The sequence below is a fragment of the Phaethon lepturus genome, unplaced genomic scaffold (assembly GCF_000687285.1).
Source record: "Phaethon lepturus isolate BGI_N335 unplaced genomic scaffold, ASM68728v1 scaffold26450, whole genome shotgun sequence".
Classification (NCBI taxonomy): Eukaryota; Metazoa; Chordata; class Aves; order Phaethontiformes; family Phaethontidae; genus Phaethon; species Phaethon lepturus.
In genome coordinates this window covers 51,089-57,102 of record NW_010510274.1, presented here as the reverse complement: position 1 = coordinate 57,102, position 6,014 = coordinate 51,089, and positions in this window count along the sequence as shown.

Sequence of the window (6,014 nt, the reverse complement as noted above, 5' to 3'; positions counted from 1 at the left end):
GCTGAACATCATGTTCTGGAAGTTCACCCAGCGTTTCTGCCATGCAGCAAGGCAACGTGAGGTGACGGCAGAGCAGACTGTGATAAACAAGGTGCACAATGTTCGCTGACACTAGTTCCTTTCAGGAACCACTGATAACTACTCTAGGGGGGAACAGGATTTTGATTTCATTAAAATTTCTACTACGTCTCCTGTTGAAACATAGCCAAGAAAGAAAAAGGAAAACATGTTTCAGAACATGGTCTTCTGGGTCACCCAAAGTCCCTGTTCCTATTTGAATTTTAAAAGAATAAATTTTAAAAAATAATTTTAAAAAATTTGATTTTTTTCCTTCTAAAAATACCTGCTTAGGATATTTTGACAGAACGAAACATATGTCATTCTAGAATTAGACTGTCGCAAAGGATCTGAGTAAATCTGAAGGTGTGGTTGTATTCTTTAAGGTGTATTTCTTGAATGCCTACAATTTCATAAGGATTTTACCCAGGTTTCTAAAGTACCTACTACAGGATTCAATAAATCACGGTCAAAAAGATTTTCTCCTAGCTCTGAAATTAAAAAGGAATGAAAACAGTCGGTTTTGTATAAAAAACAATTTGTAACCTAGAAGTTTGTATGGGCTAGCTGTCAGCTGTTTCAGAAAATACTCTGTATTATTCATATCCTTCAAGGTTTTTGAAAGAGAAGATTAACATCCCGCTAATCTTTCCCTGCCCTTATTTATTGAGCCAAGCTAATATCTTACAATAAAATTTGCAGGATTATGGTTTATGATCAAGCATGTTATTTACAGACCAGTGTCCAGAGGGCAGTTCCAGCCCTGCCTCTGCTCCGCCAGCCGCCCGGGCAGCTCTGTGCTGCGTGGCCGGGCAAGGCGCGCCGATGCCGCTGTTTTGAAGAAAACAAATAACAATTATTGGCTGAAACTTAACACTGGATGCCTTTGCTGCTCAATATTTTATGCTGTTTATTTTCAACAACAGTGGTCTGATTGTTTCCGATTCAAAGGATATGTATTTTGGGCCTTAACTCTTTCTTAATGGTGCGTTATCTCCGGAGAGCTGTGCAGAACTGGGTAGTTCGTCGACTAGAAAATGTGGAGAACATTTGCGCAGCCTCTGTACTTTCAGTGCTCAGTCAGTGACAACTGAAGTAAACAACAAAAGCTGAGGAAATGCGAAAATACTCCCGTCATTATGCACGGTTTAGTTTGGAGACCAAATTTAAATGTCCAGTGGTGTAAGGAAACTCAGTCCAATCGAGAGCTAAACATCCTCTAAATAACCTTCGCTGATGCATAATGCAGGGCTGAGGTGTTCTGAAAAAGCAGCCTTTTAGTTAAAAATTATTCAAGAAGGTCTTGGGAGGATGGCAGCCAGCAAGGCCAGAAGGTTTCATAGAAACTGTAAGCAGCTGTTAAAGGCACAAGTATATGAATCTTTTTGTTTTGTTTTAGAATAAAAATGGCTGGTTGAAAAACATCCTGAAGAGTCAGCCACCCACATTCTTCCTCCAAAGAATCAAAGATTCCCAGCTCACAGGCTTTGAGATGTAATTACAGTATGAGGAGGTTTGGGAGAGCTGAAAAGTCACCATAGCAACCTCCTGGCAAAAATCTTCGCACATCCAAAGTAAAGCAAAATTTCCTTTTATCTGAATGGCCCCAGTGAATGTTTTCTGCCTTCACACTCTGCTTCTCTTCATTTCATTGTACTCCTTAATCACTGAGTTTTTTCCTGCTCTGCGTCCTAAGTGTCCTCTTCTAAAACTTCCCAGGAAAGTTTTGACCAGAAATGGATGCAGGATGCTGGTTATTAGATCAGACTCTGCCTGTGAGTTAGTGTTAAAGAGGAGATGCCCTCACGTGGCGTTCCAGACCCTTTGCAATAACCTCTAGGAAATCTGATAAACAACTTGTGTTGAATAATTAAAAACACCAAACTAACCTGAAAGACAGGGAAACAGAGAGAAGGAGATGGAGGAAGTGGAGAAAGGGGACAGCTAGACCTTCTCAATAGCTGCTCTGGGGCTGCAGTAAAAACTCCTTCCATACCATGATGCCACGATACTGGTTTAACGGGTACAAAAAGTTGACAGGTACAAAATGACTTCTGAAGTACCCACCCTTGAAAAGTCCTCTTGAGTCCCGTCCTTGAAGAAAGGCTCTCCACGCAAGAGTTTATGTGAATATTAGAAACTATGCAGCACGGATTCGACGAGACAAACGGTGCATGCCTAGCAACTTCCATACGAGAAAGAGAACAAAACCTGCTGGCTGAGGCTGGTGGGTGGCAGGAGGGTGCTCAGCCGCAGGTGCTTGGCCGTGAGTGGGTCCATGCTGGTGCAAGTGAGAAGACAAGGCAGGAGAGGAGTTCCTGGATGTGGGGCAGTTTGGCTACGGGCTACTGTAGTAGTCTTTAGGGGAGAAACCTGAAGTCTGAGGTCTTTATACAGAGGTAACTGAGAGGAGGAGACATATTTGTCAGGAAAAAGGTGAAGATGGATGATTAGATGATTTAGGAGAGCAGAAGAGAGTGATGTTTCCATCTTGTTTGGAGACTAGAGTGTTTGGAGGAGCAGGGTGAACTGCAGTGTTAAGCAGCCTTGGGAGGTTCGGGCTCTCTCCAGTTCCTCTTATGTCGCTAACCAGGTCCAGTTTAGGGAGCTGAACTGCTGGGAGCCACTGCCAAAACATTTAAGATCACACTCCTGCAGGAGACAGGAGCAAGCCCTCCAAGGCCCTGTGCAAACCACTTCATCCCTCCAGAGCTAACTCACAAAATTCAAGACTTAACCTCTAGCTAGCCGAAGTGGCAGTCACGCAGGACCGTCCTCTCCTGGTGCCACTCACTCCTTGGTCTCAACTCACTAAGTTTTTCTTTCCCAGTAGCAAGCAATATTTAATATTTTTTGAACCTGGCAATGACTGATTAATATCTTGCAGGAGGGAAGAAAGATACTGGTTGATCTTTACATTATAGTGCTATATACTATAAATAGAGGCTAGACAGCTGTTGTGGGAAAATTAAAACCAATGTTCTCTAGTTCAGTCACTTTTGAATCAGAAACAAGGGAAGCTCTTCTTTCTAATTTGATTTTTGTAACGCTCCCTGTTCTGGACTTTGCTCTGGACAAAACTTAATACAACCCTGTGACGTACCACAAGCCGGGAGCATAATGATTTGTTTCTTCAACGTTATTGCGAAAGTCAACAAATCATTGCTGGAGTAATAAAGGAGAAGGTTGGGAGCAGAGATTTGTTGTCACAGCAGGTTTTCCAGGACGTAAGAAATGCAGTTTCAGAACAGAAATCACTTGCTCTTCATTGCCTGACCCACTGAAAACATCACAACATCCCACCTGATTTTCTCTTCATATTTCTCCTCACCAGTGTTTTAGCATCTGATGAAAGAAACAGTGTGGAGCAAAAATCTACCTTGATTTCTGTGCTACACAGGGAGGTGAGTTTTTGAGCAGCACCTTTTAATGACTATGGTGTTTTTAGGAGAAAGTATGAATCACCTGAAATATGTAAGAAGTCCTGTTTTGATACCACAGGCTGGAAGCATAATGATTTGTTCCTTAAATGTTACTGCAAAAGTCAGCAAATCATTGCTGGCGTAATAAAGGAGAAGGTTGGGAGCAGAGATTTGTTGTCACAGCGGTAAATGGAAAACTGGATGAAATTTCCTAACCTTGTAGTTTGGTAAAGTGCAGATTTAAAAGGAAATTTAAAGAGTTGATACTAGCTCAAGTTTTAAATAGTTTTCTAATGTTTATTTTACATGTCTGGACACAACGGGACAATTTCCATTTTGCCAGTGGTCAGGGTGTAGCAACCCTCAGTGGGGAGCCCCAGGCGAGGGCTGCGTCTGATGTGAAACCAGGTGACTCCACTGAACGGAGCTTGGCCGACTTAGACAATCTGAGGATCTCGTCCATCCCTTACAGGCATTTTACATACATCATTATTAGTTGAAGATTTAATCCAGTGTGGTCCTAAACTAAGAATAAACCTTCGCCTTTGATGCCCAGTGAAGCGAGTAGAGAAAGCAGAGCACAACCCGGGAGCGTGCCGGGCACAAAGAGGGAGTCCGGGGGGCTCGGGCATCGAGGCTGGATGTCCACTCAGCTGCTCTTGTTTAACTACACTCATCTTTGAAGGAAATTTAATCAAACTGAAACGCAAAATAGGACAAACTCCTTCCAATTTAGAATGGTATATTTGGATTTGGCTTTAAGTGTTCAGTGTATGTTTATACCCCGGAACTAGTCTTTCCCCAATTACAAGTATGTTCCCAGGGCCCAATTAAACTGATGAAAGTTTGTTTGTAGACAAAGCCCGGCAGTGAGAACGAATACTTTGTTTGACTGTGCTGTCTGCGAGCAGCCTCGTGTCCTGCTTCTCCGTGTGCCTCTTGCCTGGTCTGCTGCTCTCTGGTCTCCCATCCCACGAGAGTCTGTGGGGTATGACAGTGGGTCAGCACATCCAGCTTAACCTCACTGGTCGGGCTTTCTCTTCTCGTTTTCCCCATATTTGTAGCAACTTCACCACTTCCGATGTGGACTCCTTTTGTCAAAGCGTATTTAAAGTTTCTAACAGGTTTGCAGAGTTGTTACAGATGGGCAAAACATGCACAGAGTGTGGTCGTGTAAACCTCATCTCTTTTAGAAACCAACAGAAACCAGAGTGTTTGTATAGCTGTATCCTTTACAGAGACTACTGATCTAGTGACCCAGCTCGGTCATGGGGAGTGAGGACTTCTGGGCTCCTGTGCTGTGAATGCTATTTCAGCAAATCACACAAAGCAGCTTGAATTTCTCAGCCGAGTGTGTGGTAAGGGAGTGATGACCACAACCTTTCTTTCAGAACATGCTTGAAGAATGAAGAGATTTGCATGTGGCCCTGGACATCACTCTTTTCACAAGACTCTTTGCATCTTGATGGTTGCTGGTCATCTTTTCCTCCTGGCAGGTACAGTAATTCCCCTCAGGATTAACCATAGGGATGCTGCTGCCAGTGGGCTCTGGGCATTCCTCAGCCCAGGGCATGTCTGCTGGTTTCGTGGTTTGTGCACGCACAGTATATCCATATAGGAGCCCACTTTCCTCTTGTTCTGCCCCAGTGCAGAGTTATTCTTGCTCTGGAGCTCTCTCTTCTCACTGCAACTGGTGCTGGGGTCCTTGTCTGTCCCTGAGCATACGTTGGCTCTTCAGACCTACGGGTCTGGGCATGACTGCACGCCCTCTCCTGGGATGCTGGTTCTGTCTGGGCCGCACATGAGTCAGTACAAACGAGAAAATATGGCAAGGAGTGACATGTCGGGTTTTGGTTGCATCACAACTGTTGTCCACGTTTGGAGGTGAAAAGCCTCTTGGTTTTGTCATTATTCACTTATTTCCTTCCTGGCTGCCTTCCTGCATTTCTGTATGTTTTTTTCTAGTTTTACTTTTGTCACTGTAAAATAAGAGCTGTCCATTTACTCCCTGGTGGTGCTCTGGGGAAAGCACAAAGCTAAAGGGAGAACCAAATTCACCAGTAGTAATTCCGGCCCTGAGCCAAACACAGTAAGCTGCGCTTCATGAACACGCTCAACACCCTTTTGCTCCTCTGTAAATCCCAGCAAAACAATAATTAGTTCTATGTTAGGTTTTGTATTTCTTTCTTTGACTTCTCCTCAAGAACAACGCAGGGTATGGATATAATTCATGCTTCTAAAGTGTCTGGGGTCACTTCCAGCACAGAGTGAAGTTGAGGAAAAAATGAGCTCTTTCCCAGTAAAGCCTCCATAATAAAAAGACTGAATTAATGTCTAGGTCTTGCCAAATTTATCCACTTTCTCTCATCTTTGGCCAGAGGCTCCTAATGTGCCTGCTATAAGACACTGGTGTTCTGGTCACATGTGGGAGGGATGCCAGTTCTCCCAGTCATACATCCCACAGGGATGCATCCCAGAGTCCTGAGGGAATTGACTGATATAGTTGCCAAGCCACTCTCCATGATATTTGAAAAG